Source organism: Cupressus sempervirens, chromosome 2 (genome assembly GCF_028749045.1).
Source record: "Cupressus sempervirens isolate cs-2001-9-10 chromosome 2, ASM2874904v1, whole genome shotgun sequence".
NCBI lineage: Eukaryota > Viridiplantae > Streptophyta > Pinopsida > Cupressales > Cupressaceae > Cupressus > Cupressus sempervirens.
The window spans coordinates 15839077-15863609 of record NC_143119.1 but is presented as its reverse complement, the minus strand read 5'-3'; the positions used below and the strand labels follow the sequence as shown (position 1 = coordinate 15863609).

Sequence of the window (24533 nt, the reverse complement as noted above, 5' to 3'; positions counted from 1 at the left end):
CCAGCATAGTCAAGAGACGAGTCTTCATGATCGTCAGATCTGCAAAGATCTATGGCTGACGCTATCTCGCCATCAGAAACCGCTCAGGAGATAACATCAACAACGTAGTGACAGGGCACCACGTGTCCCAGTGGGACCTTATTTCATGCCGCCAGTGTAGTAGGGATTAAATGACTGATGGACCAACAGGGAAGTGCCACATGTACCGCGGGCCCAGCGAATTACGAGGGAGGAAGGTCGCAGGAAGGTGGGTCTTCATGACTGTTAGATTAGAGAAGATCAATGACTGTCACCATGTCGCCATGGTGAAGATGTGTGATCTTTACCATAGTGACATGGCACCCCTTTTGCCACGTGTCAGTGGGGCCAAGTCTCGCCAGGGTGCGGTCGCTGAGGTGTTCCCAGGTGTCGGTTGGATATGACAACAGTTATAGAGGTGGCACCAAATATGATGGGCCCGGGGTAAGGACAGCGTGGAGCATGATGAGTCTTCATGATCATCGAATCTAGGCGGATTGATGGTCATTGCAACCTCACTATGGGTAAGCCGCTCGAGGTTTATGTTGGCGGCATAGTGCCTTGTTGACACGTGTCTCGCTGGCCCGGTCAGAAAGGACCATCGGTGGCTGGTGGTTAATGTAATCATCACAGTTAATATTAATATCTACAAGGGTGGTGTGGTTAGTTCGATGACGGAAGGTGAACCACGAAAGACTTCCCCAAGTGGCAGAACGAAGAAAGGTGATTGGCCCGCATGACCCAGCTAGCTCGTATAGCCTGTTTGACTCACTTCAACCCTGTTGATTCATGAACCAGGAAGCAAAGATGATCAAGGTTATCTTGTGATCTGATCTTCGCGATCAATTTTGACATAACAAAAATGAATGCAAGGCATAGGGAAACACTCCATCATCTCAGTCGATCCATCTACTGTGTCAGGATCATTCATTGGCGCCGCTTCTGTCTACTCGAGGCATTCCTTCAGTCAAATATCTGATTTTGTACTTTAGAACCATGCTCAAGTGTGATCTTTGATCAGATATTTTGGGGGTTCAATGGTAGTAGTTGAGCAATTAATGCAGAATCATTTTCCTCAGTTATGCCTGAACTATAAAAGCAATTTTGTAATCTTTTCCAAAGGGTCGACTCTTTTTGATTTCTCTGATATTGCTCTACAACTCTCAGTGTAACATTCCCTGTGCCTTTGAACTGAATGATTCTTTGTTTTATCTCCTTCAGCCATTAATGTGTATGTGCATCCCTTTTGCCTCTCATTGGTGTATTGTCGAGATCTGTAGCCTGCATACTGTATCTATTTTTGCCTACTGGATAATATATAAGTGAGATTCCTCTTTCCTTGTGTTATTCAGTTTGGTTTCTTGATCTGCATGAGGTTATTAGATCAAAACAAGCCTGTATGTATATATCCTTAGATTCATTATGTTTCAATAGTGCATATATGGGCAGAAATGGGTCTGAACACTCTATTTTGGTGCATCACCTCTGTAGTTTAGGTAGGGTATAGTTGTTTTCTGCATCTCCTTCTTCCCCTTTTCCTTCTGAGAGTAGTTAGGTGCGCCCTGATAGTAAGAGGAAGCTAGTCTTCTCCAGAGACTCAACCTCGTAGTTCAAGTCCCACAGCTTGGAGGTTGTTTCCATGTTTCACTAGGTTGTCCTCGTGCATAGGCCTTGGACAAGGGTGCAAACCTAAGTGACAACAGGTATGTTCTTTCCCCCTTCAAAACTTGTCATGAAACTTTGGCCTCTGGTAGATGTTGACACTACTCAACCCTCCTCATTCTGCACCACTTGGTTTAAAGTATCAAACACTTTCAAACCCTGAAAACCTCTCTTCCAATTATGTGATTGGGAAACCAAGTACAATAGACTTGCCTAGGGCATCACTTTTAAAAATTGCTTGCCATGCCTTCCAAGGCCCCAAAACTTATATATAGTATTTACATTGACTCTACTCCCATGTCCCCTAAAGCCATGAAGAACTCATGGTAGGAGCTCATGTGAGGGGGGGCATTATTGCTCAAGTAGTCAAAACTAAAACAACACATAGGATACTTAGAAAATAATTTCAAAACCTAGTTAAATGAGCACTTACACACTAGTAACTTGAATAGAAAATTATTGTACAAAAATAAAGCAACACAAATCCAACACCACATTGGATGGTTCAATCCATTTGTCCATACATGCAATTCAAATTCTATAAACTATCTCAAACTAAACCGAAAAATCACGTATTCAATTGCACAAACTTGCTCAATACAACTCCCAACCCTTGGGATGTGTTTGATTGATAATTTTATAGGTTCACAAAGAGTTTGTAGGTGGTTAGAATAACCACCAAACTTCTCCTTGTGTTTTTCAAATTTTATGCCAAAAAATTGTCAAGCAACTTTTTAAAAAGTCACACAATCTTGACAACTTTTTGCACCCTTGAGCAACTTTTCTCTCCTTCACTTAGGAAGCTCCAAACCTATCTAGTTTGATCCAAAAATTATCTCTAGACATAATTTATCCCCTAGGACATCAATATGCCTTATTTAGGACATTTTTCCCTTCTTGACAAATTTTTCCAATTGTCGCTTAGTTTGATATCTTTTGACATCTATTTTGTTTCCAACTCCCAAATGACATGTTAGTAGTCCTAATCCATGCAAGAGGATTAAATCACATCATAGAGGACAAGTTGGGTTAAAATCACACCTTTAAACTTCTTATGGTCCTAGACATATACCCCTTAGCACAAGTTACACTCATAAACACACACCAAAAACATCTACCTAGCCTCTTTTGCGACCCAAAAAGATGATCTCTCCAAGGTCCAAAATCACCCACACCCATAACTTGGCTAGAGTTAGTACATGCCCAAAATCCAAACCAACTAGAAACCAAAAATAAAAGCTTTGACTAGGTTCTCTTGCACCATACTCCCCCAAACAAAAAGAAGTTAATATATCCTTGGATTGATTAGGCTTAGATCAATGCCCAACATTTTAAATTATGTCTCCCTAATCCAAGTAACATCAACATCACCTTTTCCCACCCATTGGATAAGATGTTCCAAGTAGGCCTTTGTCCTAGACTTCTTGTAGACTTTGGAATCCAAAATCCTAGCTTCTTGTAGAAGTGGAGGAGGGCTTAGTTACAAGACTGCTACATCTTGTGTGACCTCTTGGAGACTCTAATCAACATCTAGGACAGGTCCTTTATAGACAGCCAAATATGCAATATTGAAGATTGGTGACAAACCTAGGTCTGTAGGTAGCTCAACCTTATAGGCATTTTCCCCATAATTGTCAAGTATTGTGTAAGGACCTACCCTCCTCATGTAGAGATTGTGTGGTACCCCCTTTAACAATATTTATTTGTTTAGATGTACCATCACAAGATCTCCTATCTGAAAATATAACTCCCTCTTTGAGGCATCCATCTTTTGTTTTAATCTATCAACATTTTCAGTCAAGGCCTTCCTCACACTTTCATGGACTTGTCTCATTGATTGGCCAAAGTCCTTAACATAGCTACTACTTGGAATCTCTTCTTTCAAGGCTGTCAACTCAGAAATTCCTCTAGGATACAAACCATAAACTACTTCAAAGGGACTCTTACCTGTTGATCTATTCATTGTATCATTATAGGCATATTCATCTTTCCCAGTGAGTTGATCCCAAGTCTTACCATAATCCTTTATAAGACACCTCAGTAGGTTTCAAAAACTCCTATTAGTTACTTATGTTTGGTTGTCAGTTTGTGGGTGGTAGGCAAATCCAAAAGACAAGTTAGTTCCAAGTCTTCTCCACAGAGTTTTCCAAAAGTGGCTCATGAATTTGGTGTCCCTGGATGAAACAATACTCATAGGTAGCCCATGGATCCTAACCACCTCTCTAAAAAACAAATTAGCAATCTGACAAGCATCATGGAGAGTATTGCAAGGCACAAATTGAGTCATCTTACTAAACCTATCCACAATTACATAGATGTTATCATACCCATACCTTGTTTTGGGTAGGGAAACTACAAAATTCATGCTTATACATTCTCATGGTTTGTAGGGATTGGAAGAGGGTGGTAAAGACCAACATTTGAGGATTTCCCCTTGGCTTTTTAGCACACTATGCAACTCTCAACATACTGTTTAATGTCTCTAGTCATCCTAGGTGAAAAATAGAACCTAGTGACTAACTCTTGAGTCTCATTGACTCCAAAATGACCACTAAGTTCCTCATTATGCTTCTCTTGGATCAAATTCTTCCTCATTGACCCCCTAGGAACACAAATTTGATTTTCCTTAAACAATATATCATTTTGCAATGTATAATAAAAAAACTCACCATGGAAGTTATTTTTAAACTCCTTGCACACCTTGTAAATTTGAGCAAAATCTTTGTCATCAGCATATAGATCTTTGAAGTTGTCTATACCTATTCTTTGTAGTTGAATCTCTTGTACTATGAGGAGTCTTCTACTCAAAGCATCATATACTTTGTTTTGTACTCTCTTCTTGTGCTTGATTGTAAATGTGTAGGCTTGCAAATATTCTACCCACTTCATATGCTTATTGCTTAGTTTTTCTTGAGAATTAAGGAAGTTGAGGGCTTGGTTTTCTAAATAAACAAAAAATTCCTTTGGGAGCAAGTAGTTCCTCCACTTCCTTAGAGCCAAGACTAGAACATACAACTCTAGGTCATAAGAGGAGTACTTTCTCTTGGCATCATTGAATTTCTCACTGTGAAAGGCCACTGGTATCCCTTCTTGGCTTAGGACAACTCCAATAGCTACATGTCTAACATCACATTCCACTTGGAAAAAAATTCAAAGCTAGGAAGTACTAGTGTAGGCAGCTCTACTATTTTCCTCTTGAGTGTTTCAAAGCCTTGATCTTGTTGAGGGGCCCAAAGCAACTTTTTCTTCATTCCTCCTTTGATTGTGCCAAACATAGGAGTACATATGCCACTAAAATGTTTGATAAATTTCCTATAATACTGAGCTAATCCATGGAGGCTTCTCACATCATATGCAGTCTTAGGAGTAGGCCAACTTAGAATGGCATCTACCTTCTCTTGATCCATTTTTAGGTTATCTTGAGATCTAACAAAGCCAAGGTACACTAAATCCTACTTCATGAAGTCACACTTCTCCAAATTGATCATTATCTTTTCATCATGCAATTTTTTAAAAACAATCTATTGATGCCTAATATGTATCTCTTAGTTTGCTAAAAATTAAGATGTCATCTAAATAGACAACAACAAACTTACCAATGTAATCTATCAACCCCTTTTTCATTAGCCTCATAAAATTAGATGGAGCATTGGATAAACCAAATGGCATCACAAGCCACTCATACAATACATCAATAGTTGTAAAGGTCATCTTCCATTCATCCACTTCATTTATCCTAATTTGATGATAGCCACTTTTCAAGTCTATCTCGGTAAAATACTTGGCTTCCCCTAAATAGTTCATTAGGTCTTCAATTCTAGGTATTGGGAACCTATACCTAATGGTGATCCTATTGATGGCTCTAGAATAAGTACAAACTATCCAAATTCTCCCTTTCTTGGGTGCTAAAATAGTAGGGACTGCACATGGACTAATGCTTTTCCTAATCAGGCCTTGGTTTAAGAGCTCTTGGATTTGTTTGGAAATTTCTTCATTTTGTTGAGGAGTCATATTATAGGCAGACAATTAGGTAGGGTAGCTCCTGGGAGAAAGTCTATTTGGTGGCTAACATGTCTCTTGGGAGGCAAGGTGGCAAGTTGTCTATCATTGACAATGGCCTTATATTCTTTAAGCAATTCTCGCACTTCAATTGGTATCTCTATTTTCTCGGTAGCAACTCCATCTTTAGGTTTTAAACCAATGCAAACCCAACTCCATCTCCTTCCTCTAGAGTCTACAAAAAATCCTTCTCACCAACCATAAGCACAATTGGTCCTAAGGTCTTCACCTTTACCTCTTCTAGCAAGGATTGGATCTTGAAAGTTACTCCATCTTTCTTGAATGAGTAGGAATTTTCAGTCCCATCATGTATAGCCTGATTATAAAATTTCCATGGCCTTCCAAGTAGAAGATAGCATGCATCCATGGGAATAATATCACATATTACTATGTCTTTACATCTCCCTATAGTGAAATCCACCCATGCTTGTTCTCCAACAGCTATATGTTGTCCTTTATTGAGCCATGTGACCTTGTATGGATTGGCATGAGGGATTCTTTTTAACTTCAACTTGTTGACTACCTCTTCACTAATTATATTATTAGTTGAGCTTGAGTCAATAATTACTCTATATAACTTTCCCATGATCTTACTTCTGATCCTGAAGAGTGCTCTCGTCAGACTTGGTTCTTCTTTGATTATCTCCTTAATCAATATTCTCCTAATCATCAAATTCTCCCCTTCCTTTGATTCTATGGGTACCTCAAGGTTCTTTTTTTTGGTACTAGATTCCTCTTGTACTTAATTGACCCTTTTTGTGCTCCCTTGGGAAGTGGAGATCTTCTTAGGGCACCCATATGTAGGGTGTCCTAATTGATGACAATGATAGGACTTCATGGTGGCAAAGTAGGAGCCTCTCCATTGATTTTTGCTCCTTCCTCTCCAACTAGTGTTAGAGACTCTACCCCTATTGAAACCTCCTCCTCCTAAAATTCCCTCTTGCTACTCAGTAACCTTATTGTCTCCTTGTGGCCTATAGTATGATCCTCTTCCACCATATCTTCTACCCCTTCCATCTCTACCCTTACCTCTTCCTTGGAAGTTTGAGTCTGCCTTCTTTTTATTCTTCTCTTCCACTTTCAAAGCAAGTTGGAAGCATTTATGGACTATTGTAGGAGTCCATAAATTTATCTCTTCTTGTATGCTCCATTTCAAACCCCCTAGATACTTAGCTACCTTAATATTCTCATCTTCTTGCACTCTTGAACTTAAACACAACTTTTGAAACTCTTCAGTGTAAGTTGTTATATCCATGTCTTTTTGCTTCAAACTTTGTCTCTTCTTGTGTAGTTGAACCTCATAGTCCTTTGGTAGGTATTTCAATTTCATCTTTGTTACCATGGCATTCCAATTTGCAATAGGCTTCTTTCCCACTTTTTCTCTCTCATCTTGGAGGTACTTCCACCATGTTAGGGCTGATCCCGTCAGCCTAGAATTTTCTACTTTAACTTTTTGTGCTTCACTCACACCTTCAAATTCAAAGTGATTCTCCATTCCTTTAACCCATTCCATCAACAACTCAAGGTCCACCTTCTCACTGAACAAAGGAACTCCTTCTAGAGCCTTCTCACCTAAGGCTTTGATGACTTTTAAGAATGGTTCTTCATTGATAGGGGGGTCAAGTTTAGGAATAAGTCTTCTTCATCAACCTTCTCCTTACCTTTACTACTACTTTCACCTTCTTGATCCTTCTTCTTAGCCACCTCAACAACTTCTTCCAACTTGGTCTTCATTGCTTCTAGAGATTCTTCAAGGATCTTGTTCCTCTCCTTTTTCTCACCCATCTCTTTGTCCAATTCTACATTGGTCATGATATTGGACTCTCCAACTAACTTTGTAGGTTGAAACATCTACCCACAAACCCAATCTTCTTTCTCTAATACCACTCTAATGTAACTTTAGGTTAAATAGCTTCTTATTCCTTACCTTCCCAATGACTTTCTCAGGCTTTCTCATAGTCTATTAGGGTCCCTTGATTCCCTTATCCCTACAAGATCTCTATCCTATCCTCTATCCACTCTCAACCTAGTTACACCAATGGTTATTGTTTTTTCTTTACCAAATACCTCTTCAAACTCACTTGCTAACCTTCTACTTATGATTTTTTTGACCAATGTCCTCAACCTTATAGAGTGACGGTTCTTGCAAGTAATGTCATACTTCTCTTGGACATCTCAACCACAATCTTACAAGGTATCATCAGGTTCTTTGTTCCTAAGCCAAAACTGTCACAAACAAGGCTATTAGGATTAAGCCTCCAACTTGGCTTTTAGGGATTTATTTTTAATTTTCTCCAAAGGAGGTGGAAAAAAAACCTTATATTCAAGTACCCTTTTGGAAAATCTCATAGATTTTGTGCATCTTAGATCTCCAAAGTGTTTGCACACCAGAAAGAAACTTTTATGCCTATTTTTAAGGGTTTCATAGTAATGGTGACTAGTTTGGCTAGGTTATGTTCTTTCCCCCTTCAAAAATTATCATGAAACTTTTCCCTCTAGTAGATGTTGACACTACTCAACCCTCCTCATTCTACACCACTTTGTTTGAAGTATTACACAATTTCAAACCCCAAAACCTTTCTTCTAATTATGTGTTTGCCTAACCAAGTACAACAAAATTGCCTAGGGCATCACTTTTAAATTACTTTCCATGTCTTTTAGGGCCCCAAAAATTATATATAGTATTTACATTGGCTCTACTCCCATGTCCCTTAAATCCATGAAGAACTCATGGTAGGAACTTGTGGGGGAGCCATTATTGCTCAAGCAGTCAAAACTAAAACAACACACATGATACTTAGAACAAAACTTCAAAACCAAGTTATATGAGCACATAAAAACTACTAACTTAAATATAAAAGTATTTTACAAGAATAAGAAAAATAAATCCAATACCACATTGGATGGTTCAATACATTTGTTCATACATGCAACTCAAATTCTATAAACTGTCTCGAACTGAACTGGAAAATCGTGTATTCAATTGTACAAACTTTCTCAATACAAATCCCAAACCTTGGGATTTGTTTTATTGATGATTTTATAGGTTCTCAAAGAGGTTTGAAGTGGTGTCAATAACCATCGAGCTTCTCCTTGCATTTTGCAACTTTTTTGCCAAAAAGTTGCACAATCTTGACAACTTTTGGCAGCATTGAGAAACTTTTATCTCCTTCACTTGGGAACCTCCAAACCTGTCTAGTTTGATCCACAAATGTAGTCTAGACATAATTTATCCCCTATGACATCAACATGCATGATTTACGTCATTTTGGCCTTCTTGATAACTTTTCCCAATTGTTGCCCAATTTGACATCTTTTGACATCTATTATCTTTCCAACTCCCAAATGACATTTTAGGAGTCCTAATTCATGCAAGAGGATTAAATCACATCATAGAGGATAGGGTGGGTTAAAATCACACCTTCTTCAAACTTCTTATGGTCCTAGACCTATGTCCCCTAGCACAAGCTACACTCATAAATACACACCCAAAACATCTACCTAGCCACTTCTGCAACCCAAAAAGATGACCTCTACAAGGTCCAAACTCACCCACACCCCTAACTTGGCTAGAGTCAGTACATGCCCAAAATCCTAACCAAATAGAAACCAAAAATGATAGCTTTAACTAGGTGCTCCTACACCAATTGTGGGTGATTTTTCATTGTTAATATAAGATGTAAAAATTATGGGCTTCTTTGTTGTGTGTGATGAGTTGTTCTATACCTCAAAACACACTTTAAGCATGCTTTGAACTTGTCTAGAGTCCCTCCCCCGTAGAGAAAGGTAATATAGGAAAAGAAAGGGATGATGAAAATTATTGTGAACTTGCAATATTTTTCTAGGTTGATTCATCACTTACAATCACTTGCATAGAGGAAGGTGTTACAAAAAAATTAAGGGAGAATAACAATATTGATAGTATTACCTTTCTTTCTTGGTATCTAGTTAGACTTCATCTTTGATCTATAACCTTGTGACCTGTGTCCAAATTTACTTCATTTATAACAATATATATTGAAACAATACTTCTTAGGGGATTGATTAAACTTATATCTACATTCATATGATCAATGTCCATACTCATTACAATGATAACAATATCCATAAAAATTGGGAGTAAGATTAGACTTACTAGTTTTACTCATGCATACATTTATTGTATGTCTAGGCTTTCCATAGTGATAGCATGTAGGTTTCTTTAGTTTAGGATTTAAGTAGACACCCATATGTTCATCTTTCTTGAAAGATTATTCTTTATCATTAGTAGAATGCTTGGTATAACCTAGTCCAGATGTGTATCTCGATAGTCTCTATTTGTTAAATCATTCATCCAATATTTTGATACTTTCCTTTGATATTTTTAATCTCTCATTTGTTTCATTCTCAAATTTTAGTTCATTCTTCATATTTTAATTCTTGGTTCTTAACTCAAAAATCTCTTCCATCTTCTTGCCAATCTCATGGTTTTCACTAAGTAGTTGATTTATCACATTTAGAAGAGTGAAATGGAAAATATTTGTTTATTATAACACCCCCCCTTTAAGTGTGACTTTTGGAATAGAATAATGCATAACTTATGGATCTTCAGAATGAGACTAAGCTAGGTATGCATACACACATAAAATACAACCTCTCATAACTACAGAAAAGGAAAACACCTTGTTGGATGAAACTCCTCTCCAAAAGAGAGTAAATAAGAAGCAAAAAAACTCTAGTAGAAGGAGACACCTATTGTATACCAAGTAAAGAACATAATTGAAGGAAATTTCTCTCAATGAAACACTTGGTGAAGATGTTTTCATTCTAATTAGGTGTCTACAAATATTGAAAGTCAAGAGCCTACCCATAAACTAACTCCTGAATATGGTGCATGAATCTCAATGTGATTGGTCTTTTGATGATGACTAGATTGTGATAAATATGAATAACACTCTAATTATCACAAAAGATGATTGTTATCTTTTGAAAAGGAATATTAAACTCAATAAAGATATTTTAAATCCAAATAGTCTTAGTACAACTATTAATTACTCCATGTTACTCAACCTTTGTGGATGAAAGAGAAATAGTAGACTACTTCTTGATTGACCAAGATATTGGGCCAAAATCGAGAGATACAATACCATAAAGTAGACTTGTGACCCTCGTAATTGAGTACCCAATTTAAATGTATTTATATTCTACCAAGTCAATATCCAAACCTATTGCATAATGAATTCCATAACTATGAGTACCTTGAATGTAATGAAGAATCTTCTTAGTTATTTTTCTGTTGTAGCTCATGTGGCTCCTTCATAAATCAAGAGACCATGACCACAACATATGAAATATCAAGCCTTGTGTGAGTCAAGTATATGAGGCTACCAACCCATTGATGATTAAAGGGTACCAAGTGAGAAGAACATGAAGCCTCAATTTTTACCCCTAGCATAAATGGAGCCAATGCATAATTGTAATTGGCCATGCAAAATTTGGAGAGCATATCAAGAGCATACTTAAGATGACCAATGAAGATATCATAAGGTGACTAGCTGATCTCAATTCATATGAAGTAGTGTAGTAGGCATAATTCAAACATGAAGAAATCATCATGAAGGGTAGTATTAACTATAGTGATGTGAGATGAGTGACTCCCTATGATCAACAAGTCATTAACATATATGACAAGAAAAGTGAGAGTATCATCCTTCTACAAAATATAGATTGATTAGAATGGCACTAAATAAGCCCAACTAATAGAAGGAGGGAGTTCATCTTGATATACCAATCTCAAGGCTCCTATTTAAGGCCATAAAGGGGCTTAACTAAAAGGTGACAAAAAAGTGAAAGATCATGAATGAACCCTTGTGATTTCTCTGTATAGATCTCCTCCTAAAGGTCACCATGAAGAAAGACACTCTTTATAACCAGATGATAAACTTTCCAATGATGAGATGTAGCTTTGGAAAGGACAAGTTAGAGAGAATTTATCTTGATACCTTGGCCAAAGGTTTTAGAGTAGTTAATTCCAAGAATCTAAGTGCTCATTTGGTTGCAAGCATAGCAATTGAAAATTAGGAATAGTTATTTTAGAATTGTTAATTTGGAATAGTAATTTGTTAGAAAGAACTCTATGTTTGATTGGACATAATAGAAATTAGAATTGAACTAGACACCTGTTGGCCCCAAGAGCAAAAACATAAAAAAAAATGTACCTTGGCAATTTTCCCATCAAGATGGGGTAGCTTTATCTCAGGGGTAAATTTTTTGGACAAGTTTAGTAGATTCAAATTTGAACTACAAAGACACTCTGTGATAATATGAGAAATAAAGAAAAGATAAAACAATTTAAAGTGAAAACATAGAAAGATCATTGACTAGATAAAAAATGATGCTTTTGAGGCCTTGAAACTTGTCTAGGTTAAGAAAATAGATGACAAAATAACTAGGGACCTCATTCACATTTGAAATCCAACTAAAGATCCAAAAACTATAAACATGCATCAAAGGAGCATGTTCAAAAAACCATATGTAACAACACCTTGGCCCTTGAAATGAAAACCATTTATAGATTTGGTTTAAGTTTCACGATCATTGTCCATGTTGAGAGAGATGGAAAAATCATGTTGATAGAGATGGAAAAAGCATCGATTGTAAGGGACACCATTAGCTATGTGGAGGATTTATAGAAATAAGAATTGCTCTTTCAACCAGTGCATCCATTGTGCTCCATCCCTTGGTCTAGCCTATCTTTTTAACAAAAATATTCTATGCATAGTAGATTAGGTGTTCAAATTCTATATCTTCAATTTCTTTCAATGGATTTCAAATTTTAGTCAAATAATCAAAAGTCAAAATGAGAATAGGAATAGCTATTCCAATAACAAGTTTTTTTTTTTTTGGAATGGACATATGCTCATTTTGGGGTCAAATTGGGAATACATGTTCCTATTTCAAATTTCAATTTGATGCACAAAACAGAGAATACAAAACAAATTCTAATTTTCATTTCCTATTCCAATTAAACTCTAGCAGCTAAACAGGCCCTAAGAGAATCTTTGGAAACCATGTACTCCTTATGTTTATCAAATGTTCCATATGTGGAAACTTTTTTTTAATAGATCCACATGCATCAAACTAGTTTTCTTCCCTTAGGAAGAGGGAGTGAATACCAAGTATGGTTCCTCCTAAAGGAATTGAATTCTTCTTTCATATCAACATCCTACTCAAGAATTCCAAAAACTTTCCACAAGGTTCATGGATCAAAAGATGTAGAAATCAAAATATGTGGAGCTTTCTCAAATTATGAGCTTTTTCTTCTCTCATTTGAAGAATAACCAATCTAGTCACCTACTCACTCTAATAGAAATCAAGCCTAATAAGGTCAAATAGCTGGAGCATGTGGAGAATCAAGAGGAGAATCATCATTTGAATGATAATTAGAAGAGGATGAATATGGGTCCTCATCATAATTTGAAGTAGAAGAAGACTCCTCAAAAGAACTATCATCATGAAGTCACAATGTTACCACAAGAATGAAGGTTGCAAAAGTGATAGAAGAGGAATTGGAGATATCATCCTCAAAATAAACACTCCTATAAATAAAAATATCATGTATGTTGGGATGGAGAAGCCTATAGCATTTTGTAACAACAATGGACTAATAAGAAAGTTCTATGTTAGGATATTTGACCCTATTAAGAGTCTTTACATTAATTTCTTACACAATTCTTTGTGAGAAGACTAGACCTTGTTAGAGGTCTCAATCTTGTTAAGAGTTGTATTCCAATAAAGCTCACTCTCTTATAAAGATATAGCTCTATATAAAAAGTGTAAAATACAACAGTAAAATGATTGTATTAATATCTAATACATCTTATTATTCCTTTGTATATATCACATATGATTATGGCCATGCAACAAATAATCGCATCTGAACTTCAAAATAACATCATAGCATCATACATAAAGTTCTCACAACATGTGCATACACACATGATACCTCACATGATCAAACTGTCCTCATTATATACCCTTTTAATTGTGTTTATCTAGTCACCCTTGGAGATAATACGTATAAAACGTGTCCTAAAATAAATAATCAAGACTTGCTAACTAAGTGTAAACATCTAGGATGTCATCCCTATATTTCCAAATAATTGAATTGACACAACAATTCAATTCCTTAGGCCAAAATGCCTAATCTATGCCTCTTCTCCTGAACTTTGAAATTAGTCTAGCCTTTACATTAACCAACAAACATAGTTGTTTCATATATATAATTCGTTATATCATATCCAAAATTTTGGCCAGTAGTATCAATCTTGCACCCACTAATTAAAATAATTACCCCATTGAAAAATTTCCTGAATTGTACTTAGGCAATTTTGTCATCAAATCAAAACCAAAGCTAAATGTGTAACAACCTTACCATCTAATAGCATGCTCTTATAAATGATAAAATTCATTCCTTCACAATTAGTTACTTGCCAATAATCTCCCCCTTTGGCATTGATGGAAATACTTAGTCAAAAATTGACTAAGTGTCAAAATGTTAAATCACCACAACTTTTCTTAACAAAATCTTAACCAAAATTGGTTCAGAAAACCATCTCTATAATTGATCATTTTGGACTGCTCATTTCTTCATACTTCTATCCTACTAGTTATATACTAATATTATCTTAAAAATTTATGGCATTTATAATATTTTGGTTTCCCAATTTTGGTATTGAGAGTCACTTCCTTTGTTGAATTAATAAATTTTTATTTATTGATTGATTAAATGAAAGTTACAAAGGATTCTAGCTAAAGAGTCACTTCCTTTATTGAATTAATAATTTTTATTAATTTGAAATGAAAATTGTAGTTGGAATGATGGATTATTTTAGTTGAATGTTCTTACATGCTTATTGGTAGATTTCTCTCACTAATCTTCAATTGTGAATAATCTGTGTTTTTAATTTTGAATGAATGAGCATTGGTTTTATTTTAGTGTACTTTTATTAAATCACAACAAAGGACTATATGTTATTAAAGCAACGATCATTCAACTTCTACTTGTTGATGGCAATTTCTTTCTTGTTCATAACTATGAGGGCCCTTTAAGTGTGTAAGCTCCATCCTAGTCCAAGAGCTACTCTTCCCTCAAAATCTGCACATGTTGTTTCCTTCTCTCAGAAGCTGATTAAGAAGGCATGTATGGCCTTATCAAGGGTTGTTTGGACTTTTCTTTATGGAGATATGATAATGATTATCACTTTATGAATTGTGTGCGAAGTATATGCATAGATAATTGTTAGATTATCAATTGAAAATATCATTCAATTGTAATTATATCAAAACTAAAACATGAAAATATAATAATAATAGCCTTATGGTTTGAACTTTGAACCTCCCTATTACAAGGCCTCACAACAACCACTATGTTATGAGCTTGTGTTCTTTATAATCATCTTCTTATTCTTTCTATTTATCTCATTTACCATTTATATTTTTAAAATTTTCATTCCTTCAATTCTTTATTGATTATCTTAAGTTATTTTACTTAAACTATTTTTTTTAATATTTACTTTATTTTGTTAAAAATATATTTTTTAAATGAAGATAAGTTATATTTATATTATAAATTTTAAGACTAAATATCAAAATTTAATATTGCTAAAAAGAAAATCTCTCATAATCAATATAACATATATGACTTTTAGTGATTTTTTTTAATAATATAATTTTATGTATATATGATAAACTGAATATAAATAAATAATATTTCTTCTTTATTTAAAATATTTTTAATATAATTTTATTTAGTTAAAAATATTTACAATTTAATTTTTTTTAAAGAGATTATATTTTTTATTTATTTTTATTATCAAATATTTATGCTAGTAAATGTATGTGTCATTTAGAAAATATGTGATTTGACCCAATGGAAATGTGTAGCAAATCAATTTCTCCAACAGTTGGATAGGCCCTTGGTACATGGCCTTCCTTTGCGTTTAGAGGGGAAGCTCCCTCATAAGATGTAATTTTTTATTTTCAAATAAAGATGTATTCAAACTTAGAAGATCAAGTACATAAAGCTATTCATGATGAATGCACCACAAGACTTTAAAGCTTTCATAAACTAACTTAAACCGCTAATAACAACAATCAAGATCTACGCTTGAGAATTACCGCTAGCACAATGTTGATCCAATGATTCATAAACATTTGCACAATACCATGAAAATGCTCAGTACACAGACAATCAACATTCTCAACTATTTACATTTTTGGGAAGAGATCTCAAATTGCACTTTCCTTTATGTTCTTGCAGCAAGAACCTAAGAGGAACTTTCAATTACAAAGACAAAATTCATACACACTTTCCAAATATTGTCTTATCACCAAAATTCTAACATAAGTGTTCTCCTATTCTAAAATCCAAAAAGTCCCTTTTACAAAGCCAAAATGATTCCTTATATAGACAACGAGGTTAAGAACTACTCCTCTATGGTTAATAACTACCACCAACCCCGCCCCCCCCTCCCCCCAACCAATTGTGTTTTTTGGGAGAGATTAATTAACCTCAACAAAAAAAAACCAAATATGGCATAAACTTGGGTCTTACACCTTTCGAGAAGCATATTGAATAATCAATCCTTATCAATCTCCTTTTGATATTTGAATGATTTATTCAAGTTACATCACTTTATTAATGAACACATATCCCTCTTTTCATGAAGAGATCAAAACCACGAGGCATACATGAATGCACTGAATACTGACTTTATGTTCACAATCTCTCCATTTTTTTCTTATATCTACCAACTATGATTTTCTTTCATGATGGATGACATTTATTTAAAGGTTAGGCCCTACATAGATACAAGTACCAATACCACTAAACTTCACATTGTCTTGCAATTATTGCATACTTTGTGAGAGTATCTCATTAGGATTCCATTGAAACAATTAGGTGCCCGGTTTATGTTTTTATTCATGCCTCCACAAATATTTGATGAAAATTTATGGACTTTATGATTCATGCAATTACTATATCCCAAAGAGATGGTATTCTATTGACTGATTCCAATGCATTGACTTCGACTACCTACACATGTAAGAAATGTGCCCTTCTTCTATAGTTTTTAGGTAATTATGCAATGGTGGACATATTCTCATTATCCACCATCATCTTTGACATGTACGTATCCTCCTTGAAACCTTATTTTAGATATATCATATGCTTTGTCAATGTGGAGGGAATGCTCAATTTGGGGAGTCTGGGATTACATCTCATTACATTGCATCTTCTATTCGAACACTAACATCTATTTGACACCTTCTCATATTTTTCATCATCCTTATGCAAGACAACACTTCCTCCTTGGTACTTATCAAGTGGGTGATGCTCTATTCCTCATGAATGCATGATCTATTTGACTTCTTCCTTTGGGTGATCCATTCATAAGGTGTAAATTGATATATCTTATGCTCTGCCCATCATATTCATTCCATGTCTTGTAATGATTCTCAATACATGATTTGTGTATGTCTCTACAATATGTTCCTTCCATTGGTGTTGGGTGTTTCAAACATTCGCCACCCACTCCAATTTTGACACTTTAATATGTTCCAAATACCTCACATAGTAGTGTCTTCTATATCAATGCTATGTGAGTTGAATCAAGGATGTAAAATGAGTTTTAACTCACCAGAGCACTCGAATGCTCTTCATATACGATGTCTACATAAAATATCCACATAAGGACCGTACAATTTCTCTATGGAAAAGGCATTAACAAGATGGTTATGCTAGCTTCAAAAGAGGTATTATTTCATACATGGGTTAGTTTGGTTATGGGAATTGGAATTGTTATTCTAGAATAGAAAATGGGGATACATATTCCTATTCTTGTTTGATTCAGTTAGAATTTGATGGGGAATTCACAAACCCAAAAATTTATGTTTTCTAGAATAAATAAAATTAGAATAGGAATATGTATTCCAATTCTACCTATTTAGGTGAAATTGAAAATGCTCATTTTTGAGTCAAAATTAGAATACGTATTCCACTTTCGCAACTCAGATTTGGTGCACACTAACTGAAAATTCAAAATGCTAAAAATTTAGATATGCCTATTCCACTCATATTCCCACTGCCAAATGAACCCTTAATGCACTTCATTCCCACACCCAAACATAGATACAACATGATGCAATTCAGTGTAAATAGTGATTAAAACTTGGCTACACACCTTGCAATCATGGTTGTACATTAAACCAAATAGCTACTGAGATGCCTTACTATGCATATATATGATTTCCATGTCTGCAGATTATGATGGCATTTATTCAGACATGTTTATGCAGTGAACCTTTCATAACGTGACCCGTCATAATCAGCTCAATGGCCTGTCTATGTCTCTACCTTCATACGTATTGACTTTGCACTCACTGAAGGGAACATCAAAAATTGTTGCGGGTAACAGTTTCCCATGGACGGTCACAGCGCGTCTCATAGATCTTAATGGTCTATTGCTATTATTTGAAACACCCAACAACTACCAATCATTGTAATTGGCAAAAGGGAGATAGAGCCTTGTTAACTTTGAGCATTCTGCGTGAACAAACTTCTCCTAGCATCGCACAGACATTGCCTTATGGTGAGAACTCTTTGGGATACTTTCCCCATCACCATAGCTAACACTTTACGAGCTACACACATCTCTGGTCTACTCCAACCACAAATTCAAAGCATTTTATCAAACATTTCATCACCTTGTCTGTTATCTATATCCCATGACTTTTGAAATATCTCATTAGATATTTGATTGCAAAATGCATATTGTTTATAGATCATGGAATGTCCATAGAAAACTTTGAGCCCTTCCATGGAGTAACTCAAAACTTCATCTATGGGGTGAAATTCAATGAGCAAGTGTGTGGGCATTGTTCAGAAATGTCAGAGTTATGATGGTTTCTGATCTTTAAACCACCGACTCTATCCTTTCATGTATGATATGCAATTTTTCATCTTACACCTCCCTTTGAGATGATCCAACTTCCAATTATTATTCTTTATTAACTTGGTCAAAGAGGTTGATAACCGAATTCAAAACCTGTGTTTTAGCATTCAATTTTAATCTTTAAAACTCGTGTTTTAGCATTCAATTTTAATCTTTTAATTTTGGAGGTTAGGTTAATGGTATGGAACTTATGTTTGGAAAATTTATCTTAACTCAATTGAGACAAGAGGTTAAGATTTTGGACCGAAAACATGTATTTGAACCCCTAACCTTAACTTTAGAGGTTAGTGGTTAATGATGTGGATGACAAATATATATTTTAGCGCCTTCCATTAATCTACCATATCTTGAGACTCAGGCACCGAAATTTGAAATTTGAACTGTTGAGCAAAGCTGGGAATGAACCAAAGAAATTTGAAAAATAAAATTGCTTGAAATTTCCAGAGGAAGTAACCATTTAATTCTCAAAGAGAGGTATGTTTCGGCTCATTTTTAGGTTCAAAAAGATGAACATTAGAACACTTGATTCATTATGACTGCAAACACATACAAAAAGATGAAAATTAGAACACTTGATTCATTATGACTACAAAACACATAAGTCACACCTCGAGTACTATGTTCTTAGAAATAACCATAGCTAAAATGGTGAGGATTTTAAAATTTGGGAACAACTTTGATACCCAGGAAACAATTTATAAGTTTATTTATATTATAAATTTTAATAACAAATAACAAAATTTAATATTAGTAAAAAAGAAAATAAAACCTTTTATAATCAATATAATATAAAATATTTATTTCCTAATATCACTATATGTAGCAATGATTGTGCAATTAATGTTTTAATATTGTCATGTAGATTAGCATGGAAGAGTCCAAACTTTTTTTTGGCATTAATTGTAGATTTAATGTTGTAGACTATAATTTATCTTCACTTACCTTTATAAGTAGAAGATATATGTATGAATATTATAAGTGATTCATGTATAGTTACATATTTTTCATAATGCTTTATGAGGTTTGCAGCTGGTCATGGTGTTATGTTACTATCTTATAATCAGGTTTTTTGCCCTGGCAACTTCATTTTTTTTGCAAATCTAGATTAGAAACAATAGATCCTTATGGCCACTGCACTCCAGATGTTGTGACACAAAAGAAGTTGAGGTCTGTGTTTGTTTTCTAGGTAATATCTAAGCCCCCTTAATTGTCTATTTTTATTTTTTTGGTTTTCCATTTTGGGTGACCTTTAACCAAAGGAAAATTATTTCTATATAGTCAATAAGTAGTCTAATGGCCTCTAGTTGGCATGAAATGGTAAGCATTGGTAAGCAAATTGTCCTCTAGGATTGAGGCACTCAAAAAACACATCTTTTCCATGATAGCACAACAACTGAATCCTATAAATTTAGTCAATGGATAGATCCACAAACTATAACAACAATAAAGCAAGGGATCTCCTCCAAATTGAAAAAAGGGGAACCAAATGAAGCAATAAAGGTACTTACATTGGCTGGACCCTGTGACATTTGCTTCAGAGGTTAAGCTCACTCTACTTAGTTGTAAGCTTGGCTGATTTTTTAAAAAATATTTTGGGTAATTTTTTTTAGTATTTTTTTCTAATATTTATGTTTTTGACTCCCAATTAAAGAAAATAAGGCAAACCATGTTCAAGATTTGCAAGACTAGATTAGATTTTTGTACATAAAGTAAAGAATTTTTTTTTTAAATTTAGCTAAGATTCAGTGGCATAGCTAGTGTTTCAAATAAAGAAAACCCAATGTAAAATTTATGAACTCTAGATAAATTGTCTAAGCTTGTTCAATTGTCACCAAAAGGGTATCATGAAAGGAAGACTAAATGCATAAACACTTCCAAATACTAAATCTAACAAAAGAGATGAACTTGAAATTTATCTCACAAAACTTTAAATTATTGCAAGCTAAATGAACTCATACAAAATGATTCAATAGACAAGCACAAAACACAAGATATATGTGGGAAACCCTTCTCGGGGAAAAACCCACCACTCCAAAGCCAGACTCAATTGTATTATCAGCAACAACAATTACAATACAATCTACAAAGCCACAACTCTCCAAGAGTATTTAGCTATGATATCAAATCCAAAATAATTCTAGCAGCATTATAATGCTCTCTCTAATTATTCTCTACAACAATGCCTTGTAATTATAGAGTTTTCATACAAGAGAAAACAATTTCTAAAGTGTCTACATTCAACATATCTACAAATTATTTTAGAAAATTTCTTATGCACAACCCTTGCATAAAAACAAAGCATAAGAGAATAAATCACCAAAAAATAGAAGCTTTGTGTTTTTCTACTCCAAGTCCTTTCTTGTGGAAGAATCTAGCTTCATTTAGCAACTTTCCATGAAAGAACAAATAAAACAATAAATCATGGTAAGGTTGAGTCACTTTATCCTAACAATCTCCCACTTGATGAAGACCTTACAAGAGTTACTATATCACAGCATAGGCCCCAAGGCCTATAGACGCAACACACCATCTGAACTTCTCAGTGTTCACTGGCTTTGTCAATGCATCCACAATGTTCTCATAAGTCACAACATGTTCTAGTTGTAGACACCTAAATCTGATTACATCATGGGGTAATCATATTTAGTCATCTCCGTGGACATTATTGATTAAATATTTACTATTTAATTAATTAACTATCATCCCCTAGTTAATTAATTAATTTAATTAACTATAGTCTAGTTGATAAAATCAAATGATAACCTAAAATCAACTTATTAAGTAAAACCCTATTCCTCTATTAAATTAAATAAATCCTCAAATCTATTTAATTTAAACCCCCATCCCCTATTTATTAAATAAATCATTTAATAAATTATCCCAAACCTTTAAAAGATCCCTAAACCCAACCTTTACTCCTAATCCAACCCATTGACCCATACTAACCTCACTTATCCTCCTAACTAGCCCATCCCATCAAAGCTAAGCCACTTGCCTCCTAACCCCCTTTCCAAGCTAAGCCTAATCCCCCTCCTAAACATGTGCACAACTTTAAGCAAGGGTTAAGAGTTGCTAACCCAAGCCAAGTCAACAGTCTCATCCTCACCCTCACCCTAAAGCATTTATGGCTCTTTCACAAACATTAAAAACTCTTACAAAGCATTTATGAACATTTATGAAGCCCTTATCTCTTGAGCCTTCTTTGTTGACTATTCATCTTTCCCTTTGCTCCACCCAATCACCTTGTGGCATGTGTCACCTCCTAATTGGCTCCAAACAAGCACAATCCATGTGCTCCCCTTTGAGTGCATCTTGACTCTCCCTCACCATTTTGTCATCCTTACATCCTGACCATCCATCTCTCTACCCCTTGGCCTCTCTTCCTTCACAAATATCATCCACCTTCCATGCAAAGTTATCATGCTATTTTGAGAGCCTAAAAACTACCAAAATAGCATTATAATGTTGAAACCCCTCCATACCTCCATTGTTGAAACATTCATCCACCCCCATACTTGATCATCATCCATCAATCAGAAGCTTGAGCACACCATGAGCATACATCCGCTATCCATCAGGGACACAACTACGTCATCGTAGGTTATACCATAAGGAGCCTACCATTCTTGATTTGCCTTCTTTCATGGTGATAACCTATACTATCATAAGTGTCAATTGCTTTATTTGTCTGAATACTTTCATTAATAGATTAGCATTCATTTTACACTACTAGATTAGGTGATACATTTTGGCACGCCTGGTGGAACCCTGCATTCGGGTCACTGTAATCATGTTTTTGTTTGCTATATGTTAGACGAACCCAGCTGATGTTTTGTGCTTATATGTGTACGCAAGTGATTTTGTTAATATTTTTGCAGGTACATAGGTCTCTCATTGGAAATCATGCTCCCAGCAATAAAATCAGTTTCTAATTTAAACCACTTCCATATGCGCTTTATTTGCAAACCCGCAATCGTAGGATCATTTTCATAAACCAATAGGAACATGAACCCGTGATGGCAGGATTGTTGTTTGCCTCCAACCACCCTCACCATGTGTCACTAATCACATCCCCTACATCTCCACTGACCCTATTCCCACGGGAATGCCATTTTTTTATTGGTCGGATCACTAGAAAATGCTGGTAGGAACACTTAACGTAGTTCTAGTCAACCTTAAAAACCCACTTTTTCTCTCTCCAATCGAACCCATCGATCCATCTGTTTGTGGGAACGCTCCCCCAAAAACCTGTGGGATCACTATTTCATGGGATTGCTCTACAAATTTTTAACCTATGGCCCATTTTTCTATTTTTTTCACCAATCCCTATACCTCAATCCCACGTCTTTTAACTGTGTTCCTGCACTGTGAGATCATAGCCTAAACCCATGAGTTTGTAGGTTTGACCAACCAAGGATAAAATTTAACATTTTTCTATTGCAGATTTTTGTCATTATAACTATGTTTTAAGGCTTAAAAATGAACAAATCTTTCTTTTTCATGAAATTAATGTCTAAGCATTTAGAGAATTTTTTTAATTATTGGAATGCTTGGATAATTTAAATTAAAAAATCCACTCTTGAATGTCTAGTACTAAAAATTGAACCAATGTGATGAACACTTCATTTAAAGGTGCAAACAAACATTGTGTGCAAACAACTCAATTTTAGTGCTTAAAATGAAATCATAAAATCTTGAATGCCTTAAAGATAAACTCACTCTTATTCCCTCCTTTCACAAAGCTTTCTTGATCAATTTACTTTTGTTGACTCAATTTCCCTTTGTTGACCATTGCTGTAAAGTTGGAAATGAAAAAATTGAATGTTAAGCTCATGTGTGTCTTTAGAAACTAATTTGTTAGGATACTGTAATGCCCCGTCCGGAGATCCTTAGAAACAAGGATTCAAATCAAGCCAAGATATTTCTTTTTTTTACAAGTATGAATGCACATGACAACATCATATAGGGATCACAACGATCGCAATGGAAGACTTCAACACAATCCCGACAACCAACGAATCTCCAAACGCCACTACCCAATTGACACACCCAAACAAAAGCCAACAACCACCACAACAAGATGAGGGCACAAGAAATGACCACTCATCAACAAAACACCAAGCTGGGGTAAAATGCAGAATCCTAAAATTTGGCTAAGCCTGAAATCCTAAAGCCTTGAAAATTGGCTAAGTCTGGATTTCTGAAGCCCTAAAATTTCCTAGAATCCATAACTTATCTCTGAGAGGTTTGAAACCTATCTCAAATGATTTGTTGCATATATTAAAATATACGTCAACTTATACTTAAATGATATATTTGAAACCCCAAGAGACAAAAATAGAAACACGAAAACTTGATTTCAAGAGAAACCGACAGAATTCAAAATGCAACGACATAGGCTTGAAGAATGCTCAAAAGGGTATCCAGATCAACTCTCAAAAAGATCAGAACACTACAAAAAGTGCCCGCTGTTGGCACGCGCAGGTTTTAACCAAAAGGTGTGCGACACTTTTCACTAAGGGAGGGCGACACTTCTCCCTTACTGAGTGCGACACTTCTCAAGAAGGCATGCGATACTAGAAAAGTATCACGCGACATTTCTCATAAATTCGTGCGACACTCTTCCAGTATCGTACGACACTTCTCCAGTAATGCGTGCGACACTTTATAGTATCGTACGATATTCTTTCTATGGGCGTGCGATACTTTATCAGTGTCGCACAATGCTGAACAAATGTCGTCCATAGAAAGTAAAAACACTCCCACAACTCAAAAAATGGGGAAAAACCAAGAAAAGAA

At 35.2% G+C, this 24533-nt stretch overlaps 1 pseudogene; it reads left to right on the top strand.

Annotated features, from left to right (window-relative positions):
* Positions 1-177: 177 nt before the first annotated feature.
* Positions 178-24533, top strand: part of LOC149570859 (protein CTR9 homolog pseudogene) — an 80371-nt pseudogene continuing 56015 nt past the window's right edge.